The following is a 17,239-nucleotide window of genomic DNA, read 5'->3' as shown; positions in this document are numbered from 1 at the left end:
AGTGTTCCCCAAACACACCCAAGAAAGAGGGATAATTGCAGGAGTCCCACAGCTACCAAGTAGAAGAAAGAAAACCCACTAGAATATGAGTGAGGACAACTGGTAGGATCAACTGGGGGAAAAGGGGCACATCTGCCCTCATGGGCTGGTATCATCAGGAGGAATATCTGTTATGTGGAGGATAAAGGGTGGGAAAACAGTAAATGAAGCTACTACTTTGACCTGTATAGTCCCAGACCTGTCCTCTAACAACCAAATTCTATTCTCCCTATCTCACTGGGTCCAAAGCCCTAATGAGAGAGCAAATAGCAGAATCAAAAACATGCCTGTCCGGGCCCTGCCTGGTGGCACAGCGGGTTAAAGCACTGCATTAAGAAGCTTGAGTCACTTCCGCATGAGTTCGATTCCTGCCTGCCCCAGAGGAGATCCTGGCATGTCAGACCTCTCCTGACTCGCCCGCTGCTCCCCTCAGCAGTGTACTTCATCAATCTGCCTGTTCTGCTCCCCACTCTGTCCCAGGTGAATCCTCTCACCCTCCGCATCTCTGGCCTGTACCCCAGTTCTGTATGAATAAATAAAATAAATCTTTAAAAAAAAAAAATGCCTGTCCACAGCCCACCAAGGAGTCACTAGTCGCAGAGACTATTTGTTTTGGAGTGTAATTGCCAGGCTCACAGCCTGTTAATGACGATATTAAATGAGGTCCATTATTTCACTCTAGAAAGACTAGAAAAGAATTGTAATCAGCAGAGTCTTGACAAATTCAGCGCTGCAACCTCAATTGGTACTTATGCCAGAGGAATAGCACATTTAGGGTCCATTTAACAACACTATATTCCTATGGGCTCCTTTGTGATCTTTATCTACCCTACACATGGTTAAGAATGATGTGAACCTATTGAACCTGACAATAGCCCATTTGTTATTCCTTGCTAAATATATCTTGTCTTGCATTAATTAAAGGCACAGCATGTAAGTTATGTAACATCTAAGTCTATGGTCAAACCATCCTATTATTGTTCTAAAGCAATGGTGGCTTTCTAAAATTCAGAGGAAACACATAAACAACTTAAGTTAAAATCAAAATCACAACTGCTTCAAACTGAATTTCCAATTAGAGCAAAGAATTACAATAGACTTGTATGTGTACATAATAAAATTGGACAATTTCACTCATGTTACTAAACATTTATTTTCTTGTAACACAATTCCTGAGGTATAAATAAAAGACTTAGCTACAAATAGGATTTATTTACCTTTCCATTTTGATATTTTTCATTCCATTTACATTACTGGAGATAATGAAAATATTTGGGATAGGAAATATTTTTAAATTTTATGAGGTTTATTGGTCCAGTGTTTTTAAAAAAGTATTATCAAATACACTGTGTGTCAGGTTAATGGCAAAATATTTTGGTATTAAGAACAAAAGGAATTTTCCCTAAGGCTTTTCTCATTTGCAAAATGCACTAAAAAATAAAACCCAACATTCTTATTCCACTATCCCATTATGGGCTCAATTGGCCAATAAAAAGTATCCAGCTGGGTACATGCATTGGGGTCCATCTTAACTTATTCAGTTTGAAACTTTCCAATTAATCACCTCAGCTCAGTCATTTCCAACTCTTATTTCATTTTGTCCTAGATAGACAGCCTAAATGACTGTTTTTAAAGTCATATAAAGAAAGTGACTGTTTTACAAGTCAACCAAGAAATTACCACTAAAAGATAAAAGGTTGAATAAAGAAATGTATACAATTTGCTATCACATCTGTAGCACATTTAGACAGCAGCAGTCACCCAGTCACTGAACAAAATAACAAATTTTCAAACTATCTTCACATACAACAGTTTATTTGGTAAATTTTTTAAGAAATTTTTTATTTTATTATTAGTTTAAATAATTCATGTCTATTGCAGACAACTTACAAAGCATATACAAGCAAAACAAAAAATAAACTGAAATCACCCATATTTCCCTTCTACTTCTTTCCTTCTTTTTAAGATTTATTTATTTATGCATACAGAACTGGGGTACTGGCTACTGGCCAGAGGTACAGAAGTGGTGAGAGGATTCACCAGTCAGAGTGGGGAGCAGAACATGCAAATTGACCAAGGACACCTTCCAGTCTAGCCAACTTCACACTGCTGGCTTTAGCCCTCTGCACCACCAAGGAGAACCCTAACCAAGACTCCTAGCACTACTGCCTAATTCCTTAATTCTTCCTTACTGAATATTACAAAACTCTACCATGTCATTAAATTACCATGAAGAAATGGGATTACTTGTGCCAACAAGTATTTATATCCCAGAATGAAACATTTTTAAATTCCTTCTAATTTATTTGTAAAAATGTTTCTGCCAGGCCCTCCCTGGTGGCGCAGCGGGTTAAAGCACAGCACTAAGAACCTTAAGTCACTTCCACATGAGTTCGATTCCCGCCTGCCCCGGGAGGAGATCCACATGGCGTGGCAGACCTCTCCTGACCCACTGCTCCCCGAAGCAGTGTACTTCGTCGATCTGCCTGTTCTGCACCCCACTCTGTCCCTGGTGAATCCTCTCACCCTCTGCATCTCTGGCCTGTGCCCCAATTCTGTATGAATAAATGAATAAATCTTAAAAAAAAAAATGTTTCTGCCACTAACAACTCCCAATGTATATGTCAAAATGCAAATGATAATATTTTGTCAAGCATATAATCTAAACAAAGAAAAAGAAGTTGTGTAGACACTGGCAATACAAATATCGGCATTTTAATATCCCTATGATTTGTGTAGTTTCCCAATTACAACAACAAAAGGGTTGAAAGATAATGAATTATTGCTTCCAATTTTAAAATGACAACATCTTAATATCTACTATAACTTGCCAAAATTTCCAAGAAGATATTTTAACTGCACTCCCACTTGGCCTCATTTAGTTTTGTATAAATGTGTTTACCATCACAAGCACAACTTTGAAAATATTGCCTTATAAATATTTTATCAACAAGAAGTTTTAGCACTCCCCCACTAACTATGAGAAAGAACAAAACTGTCTTCCTCAAGTTGGAGAAAAGAAAATTTTCCATATACATCCATCACAAGTTTTGAGAACTGTCAATAGTTTTTCCTGAGTCATTTCAAATGGAAGCTTCTGAATTCCAATAATGATATGCCTGTGAAGTATATTAGATATTGAGCTTTTAAAACTGAACCTGGCCTGTCATTTTGTGATGCCAGTCTCTATGATCCACAAATGATTAACCTTATACTTGGAAAAGCTACAATAAGATTGGATTAAAAGGGTAGTTGTTAGAAATTCTATGTATTTTTCTCCTATAAATAGATTTTGAAAATAATGACAGTCTTATTTCTTCACACAGATGCAAAGTCTTCAATAAATGTCTTATTATCTCATTTTTCATTTTAGGGTTTGAAATTACCCAATACCCTTAAGGTATTAACTTAAAGGGAAATGAGAAAGGGGAATGTTATGTCTTTCTTTTAAATATAATACCAGTGTCTGCCCTACATTGAATTCATTGAACCTGATTTCAAAGATAAGTAAATGGTACATGAACATACTGATAGTCTTATGACTAAATCATTTCCATCTCTAGGAAATAAAGGAAAGATAATAATTCAGAAGAAAAGCACTGAAATAAAAGTTTATGCCTGTTGAAGTGTTTTTTAAATCACTTCCAGAAATAACTGGCAAAATAATGCCTCTAAATTTTTAAGCCAAATTAAATTGCTTACAAATGATCAGAAATCCTGGTTGCCATGGTTTCTGGTGCCCAGAATGTAGTGTATGAACTAAATACTGCCTTGCTGCAAAAATGCCTGTGTACTAAATGCAAGCCACAAGAAAATTAATTATCATGTTCTTTAGCATTCTAAACCTTTCAGAAATAATGATAATAATGATTAATAATTTGTTGAAGTATCAATTGATCTTACCTATTAGTATGAAAGACATCACTTGACCCTTTCCAGGGTTCTCAGTCTTATCACTGCATTAAAACCAAACCCCTCCACAGATGTCTAGCAGAAAAACAAATGGTCTTGTGATTATGATGAAAAAGTCACAGTCAACCTCTGAGTTGACTGAGGTACTCTTAATGCTCAATAAGAAGCCATTCATTTGCCCAGTTGATTAAAGTCACTTTCGTTAAAAAAAAAAGAAAAATTTTAAATTAAACTTTATAGCAAACTTAAATGTTGGCTTTTGTTTGAATTTGTTTGTTTTAGGTAGAATAGATTTCAATTTTTTCTTTCTTCATTCCTTCATCCCACTCCACTATGGAGTTTTTGTAAAATTAAAATCAAGCAGTTAGTCAACACTTACAGATTAACACTTTGTCAGACCGAATTCGGACATTGTGTTTACAAAGATAAATAAGACATAGTCTCTTCCCTTACAGAACAGACTGTTAACATTTTAATGCTTAGGCCAACAGTGATTTCTATTATGCCATAGTATAGCAGTAGTAGAATTTGTATCATATATGAACAGAAGAAAGAGCCTTGGGAAATCAGGAAAAGCCAGGAATCTTCCTGGAATTTACCCCTGAATTATGTGTCAGTCTATAGTGGAAATTAACCAAGTGGAAGGACCAGGGTAAATTCTAGTTAGAGGGAGAATAGAAGTCTTAGTGTATTCAAGGAATTCTCACACCAGTACTCAATGCATCAGGTAAGGGGTGGCAGAAAACTGATTTAGAGATATGGGCAAAAGCAACATCTTTATATTACAGCCAAGTTTAGGAGTGTGGGCTTTAGTTTGGAAGTAATATGGACTTACTAACAGGGTTTAAATAGGCGAATCATGTGTGATTTGATTTTTAGCTTGGAGGACAAATTTGAAAAAGAAAATGAAAATAAGTTACTCAGGTAAGAGGATGTTTACAACAGTTATTTTTTTTTTAAAGATTTATTTATTTGTGCATACAGAACTGGGGTACAGGCCAGAGGCTCAGGGGCGGCAAGAGGCTTCACCAGAGACAGAGCAGGGAACAGAACAGGCAGATCATCGAAGTACACTGCTGAGGGGAGCAGCGGGCCGGTCAGGAGAGGTCTGCCACGCCATGTGGTCAACCTCCGGGGCAGGCGGGAATCGAACTCATACAGAAGCGGCTTTAGATTCTCAGTGCTGTGCTTTAACCCGCTGCACCACCAGGGAGGGCCGCAACAGTTAATTTTTAAGTGTCAACTTGACTGAGTCATGAGGTTCTCAAGTAGTTGGCTTTCTGGATGTTTCTGTAAGGATGATTTTGGATAAGATTTCAATCAATGGACTTGAGTAAAACAAATTATAAGGGTGGGCCTTGTCCAATCAGTTGAAAGCCTGATTAGAACCAAAAAAAAATCCAACCCTCCCTTGGGTAGGAGAGAATTCTCTAGCCAACTGCCTTTAAATTTTATCATCAACATTGGTTCTTCATACCTGACAGCCTTTGAAAAAAGGCTGGTTTTTCCTTGGTCTCCTGCACCAAAAGGCCGCCTAACAGATCTTGCCTTAACAGTATCAATAATTACATAATATAATTTCCTTGTAATGAATCTATCTATTATATATCTATCTCTTATTACAAGTTTTGTCTTTTTCCTAAACCTTTGTACAGTTTCTCTATGTTCCACACAAAAGTGACACCATCTGATATTTATCCTTTTCCTTTGCACTTATTTCACTTAGCATAATTCCTTTCACTCCATCCATGTTGCCACAAATGGCATGAGTATATCTTTTTTGACAACTGAATAGTATTCTGCTATGTATATATACTACATCTTCTTGATCCACTTATCTGTTTGGGAGCATTTGGGTTGTTTCCATATCTTTGCTATTATAAATAGTGCTGCAATAAACACAGGAGTACAAGTTTCCTTACAAATTACTGGTTTTTTGTCCTTTGGTTAGATTCGTAGGAGTGGATTTGCTGAATCAGATGGTAGATTCACTTTTACAGTTTTGAGGAATCTCCACACAGCTTTCTATAATGCCAAGCCACAAATTTAACAATATGTTCTCAGCATGGAGAAACAAACAATTACATAATATGAGAGCTCTGTGTTGATGAGAGCTAGTCATTAGGTATTCCAAGTTCATTGGTGCAAATCACTACTGTGCTGAGAATTGGTCCAACCCTTCTTAGGCAAGTGATTCTCTGGAAAAATACTTACAACTGTGTTTGGGGATGTCAAGCAAGTTTTTTTTGTTTGTTTTTTTGTTGTTTTTTTTTTTAAGATTTATTTATTTGTGCATACAGAACTGGGGTACAGGCCAGAGGCTCAGGGGCGGCGAGAGGCTTCACCAGAGACAGAGTGGGGAGCAGAACAGGCAGATCGATGAAGTACACTGCTGAGGGGAGCAGCGGGCGGGTCAGGAGAGGTCTGCCTCGCCATGTGGTCACCTCCGGGGCAGGCGGGAATCGTCGAACTCATGCGGAAGCGGCTTTAGATTCTCAGTGCTGTGCTTTAACCCGCTGCGCCACCAGGGAGGGCCATGTCAAGCAAGTTTTAACCCCATCAGTACCCTTAATTACATGAGCACAGGTGTTTTATGGTTCATTGGGGACATTATCATCTCTAGACACAAATTTATTATATTTGAGTCAATTCAAAGACCTTACCTCATCACCAAATATGGTGCCTCTCTGCAGAGCTAAACAACATTTGTTGTTGTTATTGTTCTTAAAGTTTAGTTTATTTATACATTCAGAACTAGGGTACAGGCCAAAGGTGCAGGAGCAGTGAAAAGATTCAACAGAGACAGAGTGGGGAGCAGAACAGACAGGTCCACAAAGTACACTGCTGAGGGGAGCAACAGACAAGACAGGAAAGGTCTGCTGTGCCATATGGTTCACCTCCTCACTGGGGATCCAACTTGCACTGAAGCAGCTGTGGCTAGCTTCATAGAGCTGTGCTTTAACCCCTTGTGCCACCAAAGAGGGCCCTAAACAACAGTTTAAAAAAATAAATAACTAAGAAAAAGAGAATCTAATTGTTGGTCATAAAAATGCTTATTATCTGTGTTATTTAATCATATACTACATATGTCTTATTAAGCTATATTACAGTTAATATGACAAAATCGTTCAAATGCCATTTGGTTGTTTCTATACACACATATGGAATATAGATTACCTTTAGTTTCATATCTCCTATGAAAGAACTTCACTATGAGCTTCTATGGTGACACAAAGAATTAAGTCTCAGCACTATCGAGCTTTCAGCAGCCACTGAAGCATGAGTTTGATCTCTGGCAGGGGAGCTGACCCACATGGTGCAACAGACATCTCCTCTCGCCCACTGCTCTCCTCAGCAGTGTATTTCAATAAAACCTCCTGTTCTGCACCCCACTCTGTCTCTGGTGAATCCTTTCACCCCCACACACTTCTGGCCTGCAACCCAGTTCTTGTATGCATAAATAAATAAGTAAATAAATAAATAAATCTTAAAAAATAAAGAACTTCACTAGTCACACAAATTTATTTGAACTGTAGTTTCTATCATCCAACTCTATAATGTGGGATTTTATAATTCAGTCTTTCATGATCTTTTTATGTCCATGCTTCATAATAGTTTTTTTAACCTCTCAAAACCTGAATCGAGTTACCTTGACATCACACCCCATTTTCTACTTGCACCCCAAGAGTGTTTTTCACTTTCTTCCAATATAACCCCAGATCTTTTTCTTGTTGTTCTGATAACACTATATAGCGATTTATTTGCTTAAGCATTTATCTCCCCAACAGTATTCCTAGCAGGCTAGGACTGTCTTAAACATCTTTGAAGGGTACGGGAAAGTAAGTGCAGAATCATTTCCAAAACTAATAAAGCAAGTAAAGAAATTCCAGTGGAAAAAAGTGCTATGATCAGAAAGGGTGTTTTTAATGTTTTTTTTTTCCTCCAGCAGTCACAATTTTGCTCCCTTTTGTCTTTATTTCTTCTAGATCTATTTTGTAGTTGTTGTTAATTTATATGAAATTGAATATATCTCCTAAATACCAAGGAAGTAAGCATGAGAAACTATACTTATATCCCAAGATAAATAGCTTAGAAATTCAGGAATAGAATCAGCCACCTTGTAAATAAAGGGAGACTATTAACTCAGTCTACAAACTGCTGGACAGTCTGAGCCACAGATTTAGCAGCTAGCCCAGATCTCCTAGAAATAGAGAATCTCCTGTGTGTAGCTTACTGCAATTCTAAGAGCTTTGGGGAAAAAGGTGCAAAACTCAACAACCCACAATATCCACAAAGAGTAGGAGTGGTGGATTGGAACAGGTATAAAAAAAACCTTACAAGTTATTAGGTCTTTCTTATTCAATCAAGAAAGAAACACTTAATCCTTACAATCATTTTACTAATCAAGTGTTACTAACACATATCAATTCTTACTAATCACTCTATTAGAGGCTTCTGGGATCCACCCTTCACCAAAAAAAAGGGGGGGGGGGAGGGAAGGCAAGATACTCCCTATAAGTAACTAAGACTTAAAATGTGAAACAAGATTTTATCTATGAAACAAATAAGTGTACCAGACAATGTACTTAAGTGATTCTAAAACTGAAAAGAGTGCATGTGCCATATAAGATAAGCATATGTCCCAGTTCATCCAGGATCACTCTGGTTTATGCCTTTGTATATAACGTATCTGGTTCAGTGTCATTCAAAACAAAAGGATTTTTTCCCCTTTTGGAATATGATATGCAATATTAATTCTTTACAAAGATAGCAAGAGAAGTATGTGGTCATTTTCTGCCTTTGGAAATAATATACCATAAGCAAACATAGGAATTTTCCTGGCTTTAGTTTGTTTATGACTATTGCTGTGTTGTTAATCATGTTGCTGATGAAGAGTTACTTTAGTTTTATAAATACAGCCCTATCATTTGAAGAAATAGATAGCATTATTTGTCAATACTCACATACATTATATTATTTAAAAAACTAAAAAATGTCAAAGCAAAGTGGAGATAAAGAACAGAATTTTCCCTTTTTTGTAATGGTTTGATTTTTTTTTCATGTGAATGTATTATGTGGAAAGTATAATTTCCATGTTAATCTTTCTGGTACAGTTTTAGTGTTTGATATTTTTATTGTAATTTGTAATAAAAATATTTAAAAAGGAAACAGAACAAGGACTCTAAGTCAAAGAAGTGTTGACTATTAGCATCTCTTCCACATAAAAAAAGGCAAATACCATGTTAGAAATATTTGAAAAGCTGAACACACTTCTGATTTTTAAAGACTCTGACAAGCCCATAGTCACAGCACGTGCAAGGCAACACGTGCTGCTGTGGTAGAAATGTTTTTATAGACTGTTGTTGTTGTTTTACATTCACTTTAAAGCTCTAAGGAAAACAGGGGGAGGGATTAAAGGTTCATAATAAATTTTACAAGCCTGGGCAGTGAAGAAAAACTCTAGAGTGTTATGAGGTGTGAAATAAATTGAATTGGCTAAACTCTCCATCCTGTTGTCATATTGGCCTTTACACTGCTCACAATGTGGAGACAATTAGGTGTTAGCCTGGCTTGGGAAGATAAATGTCCAGCTCCCAGACAAGAGTGTTGATTTAGCATGTGTTGTGTGGGCCATAGAACTCTTGTTCTAATCAATTCTGGATTTAGTGTTTGCAAAAATACATGTGAATAAGAATAAAGAAGCAATACAGACAAAAACTGGCAAAACTTAATTTAAAATGCAAGTACTTTCATTTTTCTCACTCACTATTAAAGTGTTCCTGCAGGGGTAGACATAAGAGGACTCTAGTGGCAACATGGAACTGATATAGCTGTTTACAAATATTAGTCAGGAGTCAGTCTTCAATACATTTAAGCTACAGGCTCAAATTTTTATTACATAATCTTAGTGTGAAATCATTTACCTATTTTTGCTATTAAGTTGGTTCACCCAAGAGGAATTTTCCCCTGTCCATTATATAGTCTCTTTATCACCTCATAATTTCATGCATTGTGGAGAGGCCTATAGGAATAGCTAAAACAGCAGTCATCTATCACATTTCAGCTACATGGAAGTTGGTTTGTTAAAGACAAAGACTACTGACATTTTCCTGGTATACATCCTACAGACTTTGAAATTCTGCATATCTGTAAATACCATTATAGATAAAATTTTTGTTACACTGAAATAAGAGAATAGTTAGACAACAGCTAGGTAGGTAGACAGATAGATAGATAGATAGACAGATAGATAGATCGACAGACAGATAAATGAACAACCCAAACTTTTCTTTCGTAGAGGTAGAGGGAAGCAGGACTTGATTGGGCTTCTTTTTCCATCATCAATACATTCCTAACAAAAAAATTTCCAAAGGAATAGAAAATCAACTTACAGAAGTCTAAGTGCAAAATCAAAATGAAAAGAGAAAGAAATGAAGAAAACAATCCCAATCACAATCACAGCAAACAGAATTTAAAAAATGCCATGAAATAAATTAAAAGTGATAAAGGAACTATACAATAAAAACTATAACATATGGTTAAATGAAATACAAGAAGACACCAAAAAATGGAAAAATATTCCTTACTCATGGGCTGAAAGAATTAGCATTGTTAAATTAACATGGTCATCTTACCCAAAGCAATATACGATTTAATGACATTCCTATCAAGGATCAAGTGACATTCTTCAAAAAAATAGACAAACATTACTGACATTCATAGTGAACCACAAAAAAAAAAAAGCTGCCAAAACAATCCTGACAAAAAAGAGAAGAGTGTTTTATCACACTCCCAGACCTCAAACTAAAATACAAAACTATAATAATCAAAAGACTATGTACTAAAACTAAAAAGGACATACAGAAAAATGAAATTGAGAGTCCAGAAATAACCCTTGTACATTTCAACAAGGAAGCTAAGCATATACACTAGAGAAATAAAAGTCTTTTCAACAAATGATGCTGGGAAAACTGGACAGATACATGCTAAATAATGAAACTTGATCACCATCATATACCTTATACAAAAAATAATTTAAATTGATTAAAGACTTGGATGTAAGACCCAAAATTATAAAATACATTCAAGTAAACTTAGGCAAAGCATTTCATGATATTGGCTTCAGCTATGTCTTTGTAGATTTATCTCCAAAGCCAAAAGAAACAAAAGTGAATATAAACACATAAGACTGCATCAAGCTAAGAAGTTTCTGCATAGTGAAAGAAACTACCAGTTCAAAAAAAAAAAAAAGATACCTAACTGAATGGGAGAAAATAGTTGTACATTATATACCTGACAAAAGGCTAATGCCCAAGATAATAAAGAACTCCTACAACTTAACAAAGAGAAAATACATAACTGAACCAAAAAAAAAAAAATGGACAGAAGAGACATTGCTAAATAGACATTGCTTCAAAGAAGACATACAAATGGCTTACAGACACATGAAAAAATGATCATCACTCATCATTCAGGGAAATGCAAATCAGAATGAAATGAGGATCTCTGGTTGTGTAAAGGGTTAAAGTATAACACTATGAAGTTATCTCTAGCCACTGCAGCACAAGTTCAATTCCCTTCCAGAGAGGTGAACCACAACACTCAGCAGACCTCTCCTGTCTTTCCCACTTCTCCCCTTAGCAGTGTAGTTCAGTCAATCTACCTGATCTGCTCTCCACTCTGGTGAAGTCTCTCACCCCCCACACTTCTGGCCTGTATCCTTGTTCTTGTACGCATAAATAAATAAATCTTTTTTAAAAATGAAAGCAAGGTACTATCTCACACTATTGAGAATGAACCATGTCAAAAAGACCAGTAACAACATTTTTTATGAGAATATGGATACTCTAGACTGGTCCAGCCTCTATGGAAAATGTATGGAGATTTCTAAATATACTAAAGTGGGATCTACCATATTGCCCAGCAATTCCACTCCTACTTATCTATCAGAATAATCTCACAAACACTAATTCAAAGGGATATATGCACTCCTACATTCATTGCAGCCATATTTTTTTTTAAGATTTATTTATTTGTACATATAGAACTGGGGTACAGGCCAGAGGCTCAGGGGCGATGAGAGGCTTCACCAGAGACAGAGTGGGGAGCAGAACAGGCAGATTGACGAAGTACACTGCTGAGGGGAGCAGCGGGCGGGTCAGGAGAGGTCTGCCACGCCATGTGGTCACCTCCGGGGCAGGCGGGAATCGAACTCATGTGGAAGTGGCTTTAGATTCTCAGTGCAGTGCTTTAGTCCGCTGCGCCACCAGGGAGGGCCGCAGCCATATTTTATGATGTCTAAGTTATGGTAGCAACAATCCAAGGACCTAAGTGTTCAAAGAAGTGAATTAGAGAAATCTGATATATATACACAATGAAATGCTATTCAGCTTTTGAAAAATTGAATGCTTGCCATCTGCAACCACATGGGTGGAACTGGAGAGGATAACACTAACTGAAATCAGTCAAAGGAGTAAAATAAATGCCAGTTTGAGAAATTAAACAAAGGATCAGTCAAAACAAACCAACAACAAGCCCTAGAAATCAGACTGTGAAATTAAGGTTGTAAGAGGAGAAAGGAACTTAAGCAGCATCTTTCTAAGAAACACAAGAGGGGTCAACTTTAAAAATTCTACTTATGCAAAGTATTACATGAAGACATAAAGGAAAATATATATATAAATTTATTTTAAAGCATCTGGTAAATTTAATATTAATTCTCAATTTTAAAAAATCTTAAGCAAGGGATGGAAGGAATTTGTATAAATTAGATAAATGACTTCGTATAAATTAGATAAATGACTTCTAGCAGCAATAGAAAACCTCACACCTAATTATGAAATTCAAGAAGCATTCAAATCTTTGTCATGCATCTAATTGGCCACTGATATTTTTTTCTTTTGTAAAAGACATGTTCACATTTTTTGTCAATTTCCCTATTGGGTTATCTTATTTTTTCCATTACAGGAATAGCTTACATAATTTGATATAATTCTTTTGTTTATTATGTACTGAAATATCCCCCTCCCTCCAAAAAAAAAATTCACATTAAAGGTAGGAATAAGACAAACACTTCTATCACTAATATTCTCCTAGACTGTTTCTGTTTAACCTTTCAAAGGTTAGTGACATTTTCAAAGTTAATGCCATTAGTCTTTGTTTTGAGCACTTAGTTACATGATGAAGATGTACAGTGTAAGTCATGAGGATCACAGATAAAGAAATTAGAAAATGCAAGCAAGTACATTTTAAAGTGTACTCAAAAGGCTTAGATACTAAAATTTTAGAATTGTTTTCTTTTTACAAGCCTGCTAAAGAAGGGCTATCCACTCTAAATAAAATTCTTTGTTGCAAATTCATTTAAAAATTAAAGAAAATGCATTTCCTTATAAATGCTGCTTGACAGGAATATGAGTCAAATGATAATCAGTACAGTGAGAAGCATTTTAATGCCTCAGGTTTCATAGCAGCTTAGGTTAACTACAACATAAATTGATCTCAACAGGCCTAATTCAGAGGAAATGGTGTTAACGGTAAATGAATGGACAGTAAACTCCACAGGCACTGTGCCTTCTGTAAAATGGTTTCACTACTAACAAAGAAACATTTATTTTCATAAAAGTCAGTGACTTGCATACAAGTAGGAGAGCATTTTTTTAGTATATTAATTTTAGGTTTTAAAATCCAGACTAAAAGCAATAGATTGGAAGAGAGACATCTGGAATAGTTGGGTCTTTGTGATAGCACCTCTGAAATGTGTGTTACAAACAAAACATAAAACCAAATTAATTTAGTAAAATCAAACTATGGCCCAAACAATAAATGTCCTTGAGTCAGTACTGATAAAATAAATTATTGAATAAATTACTAAGGAGATATAAATTAATCTATCATACAGAAGAATTCCAAACATTTTATGTAGATTTACAACCCTTAGAAAAGGTGGAAAGATGGAACATATCTCACCCCATAAGTTTGGGCTTCACATAGTGACTTCCTTGCAATGAGCCAAAATTAAAAAAAAAAAAAAAAAAGTAGAAGGGAGAAGGCAAAGAAAAGTAACTCCATTATGGAGAAACCTTATCAACACTACTTCTACCAAGTGATCAAGTTGTTAACTGTATAATCCCTTGGTAGGGTATGATTAGAAAATTACCTTAGTATCTCTGTAGATTTCATCCCAGAAACCTAAAATCCTAATCTAATGATAAGAAAACATCAGATAAATCCCAATTGAGAGGCACTGCACATAAGGCTTAAACAATAGTCCTCAAATCTATCAAGAACATCAAAAATAAGGGAAGCTTATAAAACTGCCAAGAGTACCATAGGATATTTGAGGTCTAAATGTAATGTGGCATTCTGCATGGAGTACTAGAATACTAAAAAGACATTAAGTAAAAGCTGTAGAAATCTAAATCATTATGGACTTCAGCTCCCTGGTGGTGCATGGAGTAAGGTCTCAGCACTATGAAGCTATCAACAGCCACTGCAGCACTGAGTTTGATACCTGGCCAAGGAAGTGATGCACATGGTGCAGCAGACCTCTTCTGTCTCACCTGCTGCTCTCCTCAGCAGTGTATTTCAGTCAGTACATCTGTCTGCTCTGCTTCCCCTCTCACCTCCTGCACTTCCAGCTTTTCTACGCATAAATAAACAACTCAACTCTTTAAAATAATAATAATAATAATGTACCATCCTTATGTAGAATGCAAATATAATAGGGTAAACTGGGAATGAAGTAATGGGAAGTCTGTACTGTCTTCGTAGTTATTCTGTAAAACGAAATTTTTCTAAAATAGTTTTAACCCTTAGTGACACAGGGGTTAAAGTCACCAGCACTATAAAGCTATTGTCAGCCACTGCAGCCAGGGAGCTGACCCACATGGCACAGCAGACCTTTCCTGTCTCTGCCTGCTGGCCCCCTCAGCAATGCATTTCAGTAGATCCACCTGTTCTGCTCCCCACTCTGTCTCTGGTGAATCCTCTCATACCCTACATCTCTGGCCTACACCCCAGTACTTTTTTTTTGAGTTTTTGTTGTATACTTTATTATACACATATCTTTTGTAACATGTGAACATATTGGAATGTTTTTTGTAGTTACAAAATAAATGCTAAATTCAACTCATCCTAAGTATACTACCAACTGTGAAAATAAATCATGAAATTTCTATCTCTTTCAACACTCCAGAACATTGATCCATTATCACTACAGATTTTTAAAAAGTTACATGATTAAGGCCAAAAAGGTATATAACAGTTACATAATTTAACAGTTACATAATTTTCAAATACTCAGAAAAACTAAAATTTACCACAGAAAGTAAAAAGCTTGACCTAAAACTTAAGAAAACAAAAATTTTATCCAAAATCAACATCTCGCACCCCTACACACACACAGAGAGAGAGAAAGAGAGAGAGAGAGAGAGAGAGAGAGAGATGATTTTTCAAGCATTCTAGCTATTTCAAGGTTACATTTCTGTAAAATAAAGGAACAAGTTCCAACTCTTTTTAGATACTAGAACACTGATACAAATCTGGCTGTTGTGGCCAACATAAAGGCCACACACTACACCCCAGTTCTTAACTGCATGAATAAATAAAAGCAAATCTTTAAAAAAAAATTAAATTAAATGTTTATTTTAAAACAGCAAAAATAAAGACAAATTATCTGTCTTCACCTCACAGATTTAATTTTAATGTGATAGTCATTAGATACCATGTTTAATAAATTGGCTGGATATATACTTTTACACTGGAGTTTTGAAGATGTTTTTCTACTGCCTTCTAGCTCCCAGAATAACTGCTAAAATACTGGTGTTCTAATTCCTAAATTTTAACTCATTCTCCCTGGTGTCACTGTATTATTTCATTTCGCTAGAATAAGCACAAGTTTTATTTTTTTATAAAAATATGAATTGCTTTTTAATTCTTTTATCAAATCAACTTTTACCTCATCATCACATTGATATTTTCAAAATTTCCCTTAAAAATTAAAAAAGGTGAAAAAAATGTGCAAAATGATGTAAAAATAAACTTCGTAATAAAAAAAAAAAAAGATGGTTTAAGAATTATATGACAGCAGAGCAGGAAAGAAAGAGGTTGTGACAGATGCAGTGGCAGTGGAATAAGCATTATCAGAAGTGCAAGATATGAATAAGAGATGTGGAATAGAATGGATAACAATAAAAACAAATGGAGTTAAGAAAAAAAAATTAACAGAGGTGTTAATCAAATATCAAATTCTCAAAAGCCATGTATAACTATAACCATCTGAGTCCAAAGATTTGTTTGTTTATTTAGAGGTAGAGAGTAGCTGGTTACTGTCCATGTCATTACATTTTTCCCCCAATGCACACTATGAAAATATACTGAAACCACCTACAGAAAAATCATACTAAGATTTTATAATAAACTAAGATTAAATCTCCCCAAGCAATCAAGAGATTTTCTAAAGCAGCTTTGAAACTACTGACTAAATTCCAAGTATTTCTTGCACAACAGTAATATGGTAAGTATTTAGAAACCTATCACTGATAAGAACAAAGGGTTGTTGCCCTCAGAGAGCTTATATTCCAATGGAGGAAATAGAAAGTAAACATAATTAATAAGTAAATTGTACTCTTTATGTCAACAGAACAGGGAAAGGAGGATCAAGATAACATGAAATCCAAGTTGCAATTTAAATAGATTGGACATTTCTAATGCACTGTAGGGGGTCACTAGAGATCAGAGTTGAATAAGTTATAGTTGTTTGGTTATAAATTATAATTTATCTTCTAAATAGAAGATGAATGTATAAGCTAAATAGCAGAAAATACAAAATTGACAATAAGACAGAGAAACAAGTTAAAAAAGGTCAAGAATCAGAGCGGCTCCAAGGTGATGGAATTAATCAATATCCTCATCACAATACCATCACTGAAATGAATGATCACCTACCATCCTGTAACCTTTCTGCATGACTCCAATCAATATTGGAAGGGCCACAAAATCTGATTAATATCTAGTTGAAGTCACATATCTCCTTCCAGGGGACAGATAATCCCCCCAAAAATAAAAAAATAAAAATCCAGAGGAAGAGATACCTACCCTATGATTCCAACTATATAACAATTTGAAAAAGGGAAACAGTGGAGACAGTGAGAAGATCAGTGGCTCCCAAGGGTTAGTGAGTTGAGAAAAGGGAGGGATGAGTAGGTGAAGCAGTGGAAGTTTTCTGTATTTTATATTGATGGATGCATGTCATTATACATTCGTGCAAACAGGTAAGATACTATACCAA

This window comes from Condylura cristata, unplaced genomic scaffold, assembly GCF_000260355.1.
Source record: "Condylura cristata isolate star-nosed mole 26May11 unplaced genomic scaffold, ConCri1.0 scaffold00002, whole genome shotgun sequence".
Taxonomy (NCBI): domain Eukaryota; kingdom Metazoa; phylum Chordata; class Mammalia; order Eulipotyphla; family Talpidae; genus Condylura; species Condylura cristata.
Note: the sequence above shows the minus strand (reverse complement) of the source record.